Source organism: Pleurodeles waltl, chromosome 6, assembly GCF_031143425.1.
Source record: "Pleurodeles waltl isolate 20211129_DDA chromosome 6, aPleWal1.hap1.20221129, whole genome shotgun sequence".
NCBI lineage: Eukaryota > Metazoa > Chordata > Amphibia > Caudata > Salamandridae > Pleurodeles > Pleurodeles waltl.
The window spans coordinates 1,005,679,702-1,005,694,761 of record NC_090445.1 but is presented as its reverse complement, the minus strand read 5'-3'; the positions used below and the strand labels follow the sequence as shown (position 1 = coordinate 1,005,694,761).

The 15,060-nt window shown below is 42.9% G+C and overlaps 1 protein-coding gene across 8 annotated transcripts in view; it reads right to left on the bottom strand.

Moving 5' to 3' along the window:
- The window catches only part of TNFRSF14 (TNF receptor superfamily member 14), a 465,083-nt gene that overhangs the window by 122,697 nt on the left and 327,326 nt on the right, over nt 1-15,060 (bottom strand). The window lies entirely within an intron of this gene.

The following is a 15,060-nucleotide window of genomic DNA, read 5'->3' as shown; positions in this document are numbered from 1 at the left end:
CATCTGAACCTGATGGTGGAAAAATACATTCTATCTTGTCGGCACCCATGCACATTGTCCACTAAGGGAGAAGTCACAGTACATCCCATCACTCAAAAGACTTCCTAGAAGAAAAACAGCCTCTAAACATCTAACCTTCCCACCAAAGTCCAACACTTTCTCCAATGTGGCTAGGATTCTTGTGAAAATAATTAATCCACTCTGCCACCCAAAGTCTACAATTTACACTACTGAGGCTAAGTTTGGAGAAGATACTGTAAATACACCCCCCCAAAAGTTCATCATGTCCCCCAGTGTGGTTATGTTTGGAGTGGAAATGGTAAATCTATACCCTCTCACCCGACCCTCAAAGTCAAACACAAAGGGGCCAAGGTTGGAGTGGGAAAAGTAAATTGAATCCCACCCACACAAAAAGTCAAACATTTACTTTAATCTGTCTAAATTTTGAGTGGCAATAATTAACATCCCCCCATCCAAAAGCCAAAGTCCACCATGTTCCACAGTGTGAGTAAGCACCCGCCTTCGTGGCGGCCTCCCTGCTGTACATATCCTAGTAGGAAACAGGCCGAAGCATTGTGTCCGGCTCGTAATCAAGCCGGCAGCAATGCTGTCACTTGCAGGGTGCACCAGCAAGAGCAGTGCAGAGGCCCATGTACTCCCCTGCACCTGTTCTCTGCCAGCCTTTTCATGGCGGTAAAAGGGCCATGAAAAGGCTGGCAGAGAACGAGGCTGTAATCCGCTGCATGCAGCGCTGTCCTGGTGGATTATGATCTCTGCCCGCTGCCAACCCATCAGGATCACTGATCCCAGTGGAGATGTCGGAACCCTGGAGGTCGGACTGCCAGGGTCCTAATGTGGTGGTGGACCGCCACAGCAGCGGGGGTCCTGCCCTACACCTCGAGGTTGATGGACTTAAGGCGGCCAGCCTCATAATGAAGTCCTAAGTTTGGAGTGGGTATAGTAAATTCAACACACTACACCCCAAACCACAACATTTTAGCGACTGTAGCTAAGTTTAGAGTGGGAATAGTAAATGTACCCCCACCCAACAGTGCAAAACAATACCCAGTATAGCTAAGTTTGGGGAGGTGGCTTAGTTTTGCTAGTCTCACTCCAAAGTCCAACAATTTCCCCAGTGTGGCTGGGTTTGGATTGGGAATAGTAGGTCCCACTCCATGAAGTCCTATACTTTTTTCCTGATGTGGCTAAATTTGGAGTGGGAATATTAATTTGAAGTCCTTGAAGCCCTCAGCTTCCCCAATGTGGCTTAGTTTGAAGTGGGACTAGTAAATTGGCCTCCCCTTCCCAAAGTGTAAAGCTTTCCCCAATGTGGCCAAGTTTGGAGTGGGAATATTAAATCCAGCATCCCTAAAGTCAAACACTTTGCCAACTGCAGTTACGTCTGGAGTGAGAATTTTAAATTCCACCTCCACAGAGTCCAACAATATCACCGATGTGGTTACATTTGAAGCTTGAATAGTAAATCCAACCTCCCACACCCACCCCAAAGCCCAACCCTTTTCCCAATGTAGTTAAATGTGGAGTTGTAATAATAAATCCAACACCACTTCACCCTCACAATCCAACACTTTCCCCAAGTGGCTAAGTTTGTAGTGGGAAGAGTGAATCCCACCCTCTAAAGAGTAACCCCTTTCTAATGGCTAGATTTGGAGTGGAAATAGTAAAAATAATTTTCCAACATTATCGTGTATTTGTTGAGTTTGTTAGTTTTAAATTGTAAGTATGGATACTTTACTAAGCAATAAAAGGACGCTTGCATAATATTTTTAACAGATTTCACGTTTTCACATTTATTTTGTCATTTTAAAGTATGTCTATTGCAACAAAGTTTACTGAAAAAATCATCAGTCTTATTTTTGAACAACAATTGTTCAGTTCTTATAATTTTACGAGTATTGTATTTTTCCAATTTAACACATTTCTGAATTGTTCATTTTATATTTTCAATGTTGTATATATAGATATATATGGAAAATGTTACTTACCCAGTAGACAACTGTTCGTGGCATGTAATGCTGGAGATTCACATGCTTTGCATAAGTTCGCTATCTAGTGTTGGGCTCGGAGTGTTACAAGTTGTTTTTCTTCGGAGAAGGTTTTCGAGTCACAGGATCGAGTCACTCCTCCTCTCGGTGACACTGTGCATGGGCATCGGGTCCTTAGTTAGATTACTTCACCATCCTGCAGGAAAACAGAATGTAGAAGTGTATATGTACATATATATAGTAAAGAAATGAGATGTCCATGCAATGTATATACATATTTATAATATATAGTACTACAATGGCCACAGGCTTCATTGGAGGAAGGAGGGCGCATGTGAATCTACAGCATTAAATGCCACGAACAGTAGTCTACTTGGTAAGTAATATTTTCCGTTCTATGGCATGTGTAGCTGTAGATACACATGCTTTGCATAGACTGTAAAACAGTTCCCTCCCAAAATAAGTGGTGGCTACCCTGTAGGAGTTGGAGTAGTTTGAAATAGTGTTTTAAGCACTGCCTGTCCAACATTTGCTTGTTATCGAGATAACACATCCACACAGTAGTGTTTAGTAAATGTGTGTGGTGTAGACTATGTGGCTGCTTTACATATATCTGCTATTGGTATATTTCCTAAAAATGCCATTGATGTTTCTCTCTTCCTCGTGGAATATGCTTTAGGAGTTACTAGTAACTGTATTTTAGCTTTCAGATAGCAAGTTTGAATACACTTTACTATCCATCTGGCTAATCCATGTTTTGAAATAGGATTACCTTTGTGAGGTTGTTGAAAAATCAAAAAGAGTTGCTCAGATTTCCTGAAATGTTTTGTTTTATCTCTATAGTAATGAGAACTCTTAACATCAAGGATGTGAAGACCTCTTTCAGCAACTGAACTTGGAAAGAAGACTGGCAATTCCACTGACTGATATGAAACAGCGAAACCACTTTTGGTAGGAATTTTGGATTTGTCCTAAGAACTATTTTGTTTTTGTAAATTTGAAAGAAAGGTTCTTCTAAAGTAAATGCTTGACTTTCACTAACTCTTCTTAAAGAAGTGATTGCTATTAAGAAGGCTACCTTCCATGATAAAAACTGAAGAGGGCAGGAATGCATGGGTTCAAATGGTGGGCCCATAAGTCTTGTGACTACAATGTTAAGATTCCAGACAGGAGCTGGTGGAGCTCTAAGTGGAATAATCCTTTAAGACCTTCCATAAAAGCCTTTATAACAGGAATCCTAAACAGGGTAGGAAGTATGTTGTCTGTTTTGGAGGTAAGCAGCTTTTGCTGTTAAATGGATTCTAATAGAGGAGTACGCAATATCTGCTTTTTGTAAGTGTAGCAAATAGCAAATAATATCCTGTACTGAAGCTTTAAGTGGGTTCATGTTTTTGGGCTGACAATAGCAGACAAAACGCTTCCATTTAGCTGCAGAACACTGTCTAGTTGTAGGTTTGCCTGCTTCCTTTAGAATATCCATACGTTCAGATAGAAGCTGTAAGTAGCCACATTCTATGATTCAGGAGCCAAATCGCAGGTTGAGTGTACTGGGATTGGGATGCTGGGTTTGACCTTTGTTTGAGTCAACAGATCTGGTCTGTTTGGTAGTGTGTGAGGTGGTACTACAGACAGCTCCAACAGTGTTGTGTACCAATGGAGCTATGAGTATCGTGGTGAGTGAGGTGTGGCTGATCTTCATGATGAGAAATGGAATTAGTGGGAGAGGTGGAAAAGCATAAGCAAATATTACTGACCAATTGATCCACAGAGCATTGCCCTTGAACTGAGGGTGTGGGTACCTGGGTGCGAAGTTTTGGCATTTTGCATTTTCTCTTGTGGTGAAAAGGTCTATGCCTGGGGTTCCCCACATTTGGAAATGTTGTTGAATCACCTGTGTGTGAATCTCCTATTTGTGTACTTGTTGATGCATCCTGCTTAAGAGGTCCACTAGTTTATTGTGTTTTCCTGGAATATACTCTGCCTGTAATTGAATCTGATTGTGAATTGCCCATTTCCAAATTGTCTATGCTAAAAGGGACAACTGAGGTGAGTGTGTTCCCCATCACTGTTTTTGCAGATGATACATTGAGGTCATATTGTCCGTCCTTATTAACACTGTCTTTTGTGTGATTTGTGTCTAAACAGCCTTGAGTGCTAGGAACACTGCTAGTAATTCCAAGTGGTTTATGTGATAGGTTTGTTTGACTGACTCCCATTCCCCTTGTATACTGAGGTTGTTGAGATGAGCACCCCAACCTATCATTGATGCGTCTGTTGTGATTATGGTCTGGGGCACAGGGTCCTGAAAGGGCCTCCCCTTTAATAGGTTGGTGTGATTCCACCATTGCAGAGAGTGATAAGTCTGCTTGTCCAAAAACACTAGATCCTGAAGGTGACCCTGTGCCTGAGACCATTCTTGAGAAAGACAGACACTGTTGTAGTGGTCTCCTGTGCAGCCTTGCATTGAGTATTATTGCTATGCATGAAGCCATCATTCCCAATAGTTTCATCACCAACTTTATTGTATAAGTGTGGTTGTATTGTAGTTGAGATATGAAATTGTGAAATGCTTGAATCCTCACTGGGTTTGGGGATGCTAATCCTGATTAAGTGTTCAGAATTGCTCCGAGATACGGAAGTACCTGTGCTGGCTGCAGGTGAGATTTTTGATAATTGATTGTGAATCCTAGAGTGTGTAGGATGTCTACTGTATATGTTGTTAACAGATTTGAAATGTACTGTCTTTTATGAGCCAGTCGTCCAGATATGGGAAGACATGTATGTGTTGTCTTCTGAGGAATGCTGCAACTACAGCTAGGCATTTGGTGAATAACCTTGGTGCTGTTGTTACCCCGAATGGTTGAACTGGTAGTGCTTTCCTGCTATAACGAATCTTTGATATTTTCAATGTGCTGGATGTATGGGAATGTGGAAATAAGCATCTTTTAGATCTAATGCTGTCATGTAATCCTGTTTCTGTAGTAGGGGAAGGATGTCTTGTAGATTGACCATATGAAAGTGTTCTGAAAGAATGTACTGATTGAGGGGTCTGAGATCTAAGATCGGTCTGAGAGTACCATCTTTCTTTGGTATGAGGAAGTATAGTGAATATACTCCGGACCCCTGTTGGGATATAGGTACCATCTCTAAGACACCTTAGAGTAGTAGTGATTGTACCTCCTGTTTTCATAAATTGAGATGTTCCGGAGTAAGTTTGTGTGAATGAGGGGGAATGTTTGGTGGAGTAGAGATGAATTCTAGACAATAGACTTGCTGAATCATTGATAGAACCCATTGATCTGTAGTAATGTGCCATTGTGGGTAAACATTTTCCAGTCTTTCTCCCATAGGAGATGTATGCTCTGTGGGGATGTGTAGGAAGTCACTGTTTTGTTCAGGTGGAGAAACCTCCTGGAGCGGTTGATTTACCTCTTCCTCTATAATTGTTCCTCTGTAAGAGCCTCTAAAGGAACCTCTGTTGTAGAAGTGTGGCCCTTGTTTTTGTTGAGATGTGTATGGTTCTGTGGTTGATGATTTGAAAGTACCTCTAAACTGTGGCCTACGAAAAGTTCAGCGAGTAGGTGTAGCGTATAACGCACCCATAGCTTTAGCTGTCTTGGAGTCCTTTTTGAGCTTCTCTGTTGTGGTATCAACCTCTGGCCCAAATAAATGTTATTTATTAAAGGGCATATTAAATACTGCTTGTTGTATTTCTAGCTTAAAAGCTGAAGCCATGCATGTCTTCTAATGATGATGCTGGTGTTGACACCCCTTGCTGCTGTATCTGCTGCATCTATAGCAGATCGTATTTGGTTATTGGAAATAGCTTGCCCTTCCGTTACTATTTGTTGTGCCCTTTTTTGATTCTCTGGTGGAAGATACTGCAACAAGTCTTCCATTTGATCCCAATGAGCTCTATCATACCTTGCTAGGAGTGCTTGAGAGTTTGCAATCCTCCAATGGTTAGCAGCTTGAGTTGCCACCGCAGAAGTCTTTTATAAAGTCTTCGGGTGATGGGACGGGGCTGATGTACTCACGTACTGCGCCGGTCAGAGGGATTGGCTGTTGACATTGGAATCTCGATCCGAATCGGAGTCTGCGATGGAGACGGTTACACTCTGTGCTAATTCTTCTTGTGCATGTTCCTCCCCGAAGATGTTTGGCGTGTGCTCTAAAGACTTGGACAACATCTCCATTCAACACGCTCTTTGATCCCTAAGAGCCTTTTTGGATCGAAACGACCGGCAAGTGTCACAGTTTTCTTCTCTGTAATCCAGAGAGAGACAGAGATTGCACATCAAGTGTTGATCGGTGTATGGAAATTTGGCGTGACACAGAGGGCAAAAGCGAAATGGAGTCCATTCCATCAGCCTAACATTGTTTGACTACAACGTGTCAAAGTAGGCCCAAAAAGGGCGAGGTCGCCCTTAAGGGCGTGTAATCGACCCCGATGATTCCAATCGGATTGATTATAAGGTTGGAAAAAGCGAGAAAGAAGAGAGAAGTTCAGATAGTACCGAATAGAGATCTACCGGAGCGAGAGGAAACACATACAAACCAGACGGCGGAATTAAAACAATTTAACAAAGGACTCGATGCCCATGTGCAGTTATCACCGAGTGGAGTCACCACTCGATCCCGTGACTCAAAAACATTCTTCGAAGAAAAACAACTTGTAACACTTTGATCCCAATACTAGATGGCAGACTTATGCAAAGCATGTGAATCTACAGCTACAAATGCCATCAAACATATATATATATATACAGGGAGTGCAGAATTATTAGGCAAGTTGTATTTTTGAGGATTAATTTTATTATTGAACAACAACCATGTTCTCAATGAACCCAAAAAACTCATTAATATCAAAGCTGAATATTTTTGGACGTAGTTTTTAGTTTGTTTTTAGTTTTAGCTATGTTAGGGGGATATCTGTGTGTGCAGGTGACTATTACTGTGCATAATTATTAGGCAACTTAACCAAAAAAAAATATATACCAATTTCAATTATTTATAATTACCAGTGAAACCAATATAACATCTCAACATTCACAAATATACATTTCTGACATTCAAAAACAAAACAAAAAAAATCAGTGACCAATATAGCCACCTTTCTTTGCAAGGACACTCAAAAGCCTGCCATCCATGGATTCTGTCAGTGTTTTGATCTGTTCACCATCAACATTGCGTGCAGCAGCAACCACAGCCTCCCAGACACTGTTCAGAGAGGTGTACTGTTTTCCCTCCTTGTAAATCTCACATTTGATGATGGACCACAGGTTCTCAATGGGGTTCAGATCAGGTGAACAAGGAGGCCATGTCATTAGATTTCCTTCTTTTATACCCTTTCTTGCCAGCCACGCTGTGGAGTACTTGGACGCGTGTGATGGAGCATTGTCCTGCATGAAAATCATGTTTTTCTTGAAGGATGCAGACTTCTTCCTGTACCACTGCTTGAAGAAGGTGTCTTCCAGGAACTGGCAGTAGGACTGGGAGTTGAGCTTGACTCCATCCTCAACCCGAAAAGGCCCCACAAGCTCATCTTTGATGATACCAGCCCAAACCAGTACTCCACCTCCACCTTGCTGGCGTCTGAGTCGGACTGGAGCTCTCTGCCCTTTACCAATCCAGCCACGGGCCCATCCATCTGGCCCATCAAGACTCACTCTCATTTCATCAGTCCATAAAACCTTAGAAAAATCGGTCTTGAGATATTTATTGGCCCAGTCTTGACGTTTCAGCTTGTGTGTCTTGTTCAGTGGTGGTCGTCTTTCAGCCTTTCTTACCTTGGCCATGTCTCTGAGTATTGCACACCTTGTGCTTTTGGGCACTCCAGTGATGTTGCAGCTCTGAAATATGGCCAAACTGGTGGCAAGTGGCATCGTGGCAGCTGCACGCTTGACTTTTCTCAGTTCATGGGCAGTTATTTTGCGCCTTGGTTTTTCCACACGCTTCTTGCGACCCTGTTGACTATTTTGAATGAAACGCTTGATTGTTCGATGATCACGCTTCAGAAGCTTTGCAATTTTAAGAGTGCTGCATCCCTCTGCAAGATATCTCACTATTTTTGACTTTTCTGAGCCTGTCAAGTCCTTCTTTTGAACCATTTTGCCAAAGGAAAGGAAGTTGCCTAATAATTATGCACACCTGATATAGGGTGTTGATGTCATTAGACCACACCCCTTCTCATTACAGAGATGCACATCACCTAATATGCTTAATTGGTAGTAGGCTTTCGAGCCTATACAGCTTGGAGTAAATCAACATGCATAAAGAGGATGATGTGGTCAAAATACTCATTTGCCTAATAATTCTGCACTCCCTGTATATGGAAAATGTCACTTACTCAGTGTACATCTGTTTGTGGCATGTTCCGCTGCAGATTTACATGCTATGCACAGGTCCTGCCATCTAGTGTTGGGCTCGGAGTGTTACAAGTTGTTTTTCTTCTAAGAAGTCTTTGCGAGTCACGGGACTGAGTGACTCCTCCTTTTCGGCTCCATTGCGCATGGGCATCGACTCCATCTTAGATTGTTTTCCCGCAGAGGGTAAGGTAGGAGTGACAGAGTATAAAGAAAGAGATGTCCATGCAATGGAATAAAGATGTATATACATATGTACAAATTTTAAATGTAACTTAAACGGCTATAGGCTCCCGGGGAGGAGGGAGGGCGCATGTGACTCTGCAGCGGAACATGCCACGAACAGATGTGCACTGGGTAAGTGACATTTTCCGTTCAATGGAATGTGTATCTGTAGATACACATGCTATGCATAGACTACAAAGCAGTTCTCCTCCCCTAAGCGACGGTCAGGCTGTAGGAGTTGAAGTTGTTTGAAATAGTGTTCTTAGTACAGCCTGTCCTACTGTGGCCTGTTGTGTTGCTAACACATCTACACAGTAATGCTTGGTAAATATATGAGGTGTTGACCAAGTGGCTGCTTTGCAGATTTCTGTCATTGGTATATTTCCTAGAAATGCCATTGTTGCTCTTTCTTTCCTAGTGGAATGCGCTTTTGGTGTAATTACCAGCTGTCTTTTAGCCTTTAGGTAGCAAGTTTGGATACATTTCACTATCCACCTGGCTATGCCTTGTTTTGATATAGGATTTCCAGTATGGGGTTTTTGGAATGCGACAAACAACTGTTTAGTTTTCCTACATGATTTTGTTCTGGCAATGTAATACATTAAAGCTCTCTTAATATATAATATATGTAGTGCTCTTTCTGCCACTGAGTGTGGTTGTGGGAAGAAGACTGGAAGTTCCACTGTTTGATTTAAATGAAACGGTGATATGACTTTTGATAGAAATTTAGGGTTTGTGCGAAGTACAACCTTATGTTTGTGTACTTGTATAAAGAGTTGTTCAATAGTGAATGCTTGTATTTCACTAACTCTCCGTAATGAAGTGAGTGCCACTAGAAATGCTACTTTCCAAGTTAGGAATTGAATCTGACATGAGTGCATGGGTTCAAAGGGAACCCATGAGTCGTGTGAGTACAATGTTAAGATTCCATGAGGGTACTGGTGGCGTTCTTGGAGGTATGATTCGTTGTAGACCGTCCATGAAAGCTTTGATGACTGGCACCCTAAATAGAGATTTGGTTTGTTTATTTTGCAAATAAGCAGCAATTGCTGTGAGGTGTATCTTGATGGATGAAGAAGCTAAATTTCTTTTTGTAGGTGGAGTAAATAATTTACAATGTCTTGTTTGGTTGTGTCTAACGGTGTTATGTGTTTTGCTTGACAGTAGAAAACAAATCTTTTCCATTTGTTAGCATAACACTGCCTGGTGGTAGGGTTTCTTGCCTGTTTAACCACTTCCATACATTCTGGTGGAAGATTTAGATATCCAAACTCTAAGATTTCAGGAGCCAGATTGACAGATTGAGCATCGCTGGATTGGGGTGTCTGATCTGTTGTTTGTTTTGTGTCAACAGGTCTGGTCTGTTTGGGAGTTTGATGTGTGGTACTACTGACAGGTCTAGCAATGTGATGTTCCATGGTTGACATGCCCATGTTGGTGCTATAAGTATGAGTTTGTTTCGACACAGTTTGTTGACCAAAAATGGAATGAGTGGGAGAGGGGGGAAAAGCGTAAGCAAATATCCCTGACCAGTTGATCCCTAGAGCATTGCCCTTGGATAGAGGGTGTGGGTACCTGGATGCAAAGTTTTGGCATTTTGCATTGTGGTTGGTGGTGAACTAATCTATGTATGGTGTCCCCCACTGACAAAAGTACTTTTGAAGTACTAGAGGGGTGAATTTCCCACTCGTGGGTTTGTTGGTGATCTCGACTGAGGTCGTCTGCCAATTGATTGTGATTTCCTGGAATGTATTGTGCTACCAGGTGTATGTTGTTGTGAATTGCCCAATGCCAAATTTTTTGTGCTAGAAGGCAAAGTTGTGATGAGTGGGTTCCTCCCTGTTTGTTTAGGTAGTACATTGTTGTCATATTGTCTGTTCTGACAAGAATGTGTGAGCAAGAAGAGGCTGAAAGGCTGTTAGTGCTAGGGACACTGCTAGCAGTTCTAAGTGATTTATGTGAAATTGTTTCTGTTTGTTGTCCAGTTGTCCCATTGTCCCTGAATATTGTGATTGTTGAGGTGTGCCCCCCATCCAATCATTGATGCATCAGTTGTGAGAATGGCGCGAGGCACAGGGTCTTGAAAAGGCCGCCCTTTGTTTAAATTTGTGGGATTCCACCACTGAAGCGAAATGTGTGTTTGGCGGTTTATCAACACTAGATCTTGGAGATGACCATGTGCCCCATCATCCCCAACAGTTTCATGACAAAGCGGACAGTGTAGTGTTGGTTTGGCTGAATTTTTGGCAATATGGTGTGGAACGATTGCACTCTTTGTGGGCTTGGGCTTGCAAGCGCTTTTTGGGTGTTTAATGTAGCCCCTAAGTACTGCTGAATTTGTGATGGTTGCAGGTGTCACTTTTGGTAATTTATTGAGAACCCTAGTGTGTGTGTAGGGTGTTTATTACATAACATGTGTGATGTTGGCACTGTTTTTGTGTGTTGGCTTTTATTAGCCAATCGTCGAGATATGGGAATACATGCATTTGTTGTCTCCTTATGTATGCTGCGACTAAGGAAAGGCATTTTGTAAAGACTCTGGGAGCTGTTGTTATCCCGAAGGGTAAATCTTTGAACTGGTAATGTTTTCCTTGTATAAAAAATCTGAGATATTTTCTGTGAGCTGGATAGATGGGAATGTGAAAATACGCATCTTTTAGATCCAGTGTTGCCATAAACTCTTCCTGTTGTAGCAGTGGGACTATATCTTGTAGCGTTACCATGTGAAAGTGTTCTGATCGGATGTAGAGGCTGAGAGTCCTGAGATCTAATATTTGTCTTAATGTTTTGTCCTTTTTGGGAATAAGGAAGTACAGGGAGTAAACCCCTGTTCCTTTTTGATGATGCGGCACAAGTTCTATGGCTTGTTTGATTAATAGTGCCTGTACTTCAGTCTGCAACATTGCAAGATGTTGCGATGAAAGTTTGTGAGCTTTTGGGGGAATGTCTGGAGGAATTTGTGTGAACTCTATGCAGTAACCATGTTGGATAATGGATAGTACCCATGTGTCTGTTGTGATGTTTAACCATTGGTCGTGGAACTTTTGTAGTCTTCCTCCCACAGGGAAAGTGTGGTGACGGAAGGTGGTGGTCAAGTCACTGTTTGTTATTAGTGGCTTGTTTTGAGGATTGGTATTTTCCTCTAGATTTTGGGGAATTGTCCTCTGTAGGATCCCCGAAATCCCCCTCTCTGATATTGTGTCTGGTAGGAGGGCTTGGCTTGTGAGGTGGATGGCTCGGAAGGTTGTGGCCTGAAGCCTCCCCTACATTGAGGCTTTTGAAATGAGCCTCTGTATTGGGATGAATAAAGCGCTCCCATCGCTTTGGCAGTGTCGGCGTCTTTTTCATCTTGTCTATGGCTGTGTCAACCTGTGTGCCAAATAATTGTTGCTGATTAAAAGGCTTGTTGTATTTCAGGTTCAAAACCTGATGACCTGAGCCATGCATGTCGCCTAATGGTAACATCCGTATTTATAGTCCTTGCGGCTGTATCTGCGGAGTCTAGCGCCAGTCTTATTTGATTATTCGTAATGACCTGTCCCTCTTCTACTTTTCCCTGCAGCATTGAATTTCTTGCTTTCTTTATCTGGAGGGAGTGCATCTCCAGAGGACTGTGAGTTAGGCCTTTTCCTTGCTGCGCTGACAACTACTGAATCTGGGGGCAGCTGTTGTGTGATAAAAATGGGGTCCGAGGGTGGTGGCTTGTACTTTTTCTCTACCCTTGGGGTTATAGCCCTTCCTTTAACTGGCTCTTGGAATATTTGCTGCGCATGTTTGAGCATACCGGGGAGCATGGGTAGGCTTTGGTATGTGGCATGAGTTGAGGACAATGTATTGAACAAGAAGTCGTCCTCTAGAGATTCTGTGTGCATGGTCACATTGTGAAAAGCCGCTGCCCTAGCTAGAACCTGTGTACATGAGGTGCTATCCTCAGGTGGCGATGGCTTAGATGGGTAGCACTCTGAACTATTTTCTGAGATTGGGTCATCATAGAGATCCCATGGATCTATGTCATGTTGTGACTGCATAGTGTGTGATGGAGACTGTGCAGTAGGTGTAGCAGGTGGGGAGACAGTTAGTTGAGGAGACTGAGGAGGAGACTGGTGAGGAGAAAACTGGGGAGGCGGAGATTTCCCTCTTGGCACTTTAGCCATTGGCTGATCAGTGTCCAAACATCCATGGAAGGCCAGTTTTCTTTTTATTCTCAGAGGAGGTGCTATGAGGATCTTGCCAGTATCCTTGTGGATTTGTATCCTGGCCTGTTTTTCATCGAAATCCTCCATTTGTTCCAATTCCTCATCAAATCTATGGCTTTCTTTTAGTTGTTTCGAACGTCCATGCTCCTCTGTGTAGCTATGTTTTTTCGGCTCTGAAGCCGTTTTTTTCGGCACCGATGGGCCTGGAGTAGTTGTTGGCCTCGGTTCCGAAAACGACTTTCTGGGTTTCACCTTGATGGGTCGGTGTCGTATGATTTCGGAGCCTGTGCCTCGGCTCAAGTCCGAAGGCTTTGTTACTAGCGTGGCCTTTTTCTGTGCCGAAGATCACTTATTTACTTGGTCACCGCTCACTTTTTTTACAGGTAGAGCCATTGCCTTCCGGCAGTGGCATCCCCGAGGCCTTGTGTTTGGGCTTGGCTTAGGTCCGGACAAGCGTACTCACGTGCTGGCCCGCTGTTAGTGGTCGGTTGATGTCGGACTCTTGTTCGGAATCGGATCCCCGAACGGAGACAGCGGTGTGAATAATCTCCTCCTCTTCTGCGTCAAGGTGTTGGGTGCTTCTGGACGCCATCTCTAACCTTCGCGCTCTTCGGTCTCTTAAAGTCTTTTTCAAACGGAAGGATTTACAGGCTTCGTAGGTATCCTCTCGATGATCCGGAGATAGACACAGGTTACAAACTAGATGTTGATCTGTGTAGGGATACTTGGTGTGGCACCGAGGGCAGAATCTAAACGGGGTCCGGTCCATGAGGCTTCGACAATACTTTTGGTCGGGCCGACCAGGCCCAAGTTGGGCGCGGGTGCCCCGAAGGGCAATCAAAGATGTGTATATGCCGGAGGTGTCGATGCTGGATGAGATGCGATCGAAAACAATACCGACGAATTTAGAGTGTAAGATTTTCCGACTCGAAAAGCAGAGTGAAGAGGAACATGTCCGAACCCGATTGCGGAAAGAAAACAATCTAAGATGGAGTCAATGCCCATGCGCAATGGAGCCGAAAAGGAGGAGTCACTCGGTCCCGTGAATCGAAAAGACTTCTTCGAAGAAAAACAACTTGTAACACTCCAAGCCCAACACTAGATGGCAGGACCTGTGCATAGCATGTGTATCTGCAGCTACACATGCCATCGAACATATATATGTATATATATATATAAATATATGGAAAATTTCACTTACCCAGTGTACATCTGTTTGTGGCATGAGACGCTGCAGATTCACATGCTGTGCATTATCCTGCCATCTAGTGTTGGGCTCGGAGTGTTACAAGTTGTTTTTCTTCGAAGAAGTCTTTTCGAGTCACGAGACCGAGGGACTCCTCCCTTTCGGCTCCATTGCGCATGGGCGGCGGCTCCATCTTAGATTGTTTTCCCTGCAGAGGGTGAGGTAGGAGTTGTGAATATACTAAATGTGCCCATGCAATGGAGTAGGTATGTATGTACATAATGTGTATTAAAATAATATTTATTTACAAATTTACAATTTTCATCCAACTCACAACAGCTACAGGCTCCCGGGGAGCTGGGAGGGCGCATGTGAATCTGCAGCGTCTCATGCCACGAACAGATGTACACTGGGTAAGTGACATTTTTCGTTTGGTGGCATGTGTAGCTGCAGATACAGATGCTGTGTATAGACTAATAAGCAGTAATCTCCCGAAAAAGCGGTGGCTTAGCCTGTAGGAGTTGAAGTTGTCTGAAATAATGTTCTTAATACAGCCTGTCCTACTGTGGCTTGTTGTGTTGTAAACACATCTACACAGTAATGCTTCGTGAATGTATGAGGCGTAGACCAGGTGGCTGCCTTACAAATTTCTGTCATAGGTATATTCCCCAGAAAAGCCATTGTGACGCCTTTTTTCCTAGTGGAATGCGCTCTTGGTGTAATAGGTAGATCTCTTTTTGCTTTAATATAGCAAGTTTGAATACACTTAACTATCTATCTGGCAATGCCTTGTTTGGATATAGGATTACCTGCATGAGGTTTTTGGAAGGCTACGAACAATTGTTTTGTTTTACGAAATTGTTTTGTTCTGTCAATGTAATACATTAGTGCTCTTTTTATGTCTAATGTATGTAAGGCTCTTTCGGCTACTGAGTCTGGTTGTGGAAAGAAGACTGGGAGTTCCACTGTTTGGTTTAGGTGGAATGGTGATATAACTTTTGGTAAAAATGTGGGATTTGTGCGTAGAACCACTTTATGTTTGTGTATTTGTATAAAGGGTTCTTGTATAGTAAATGCTTGTA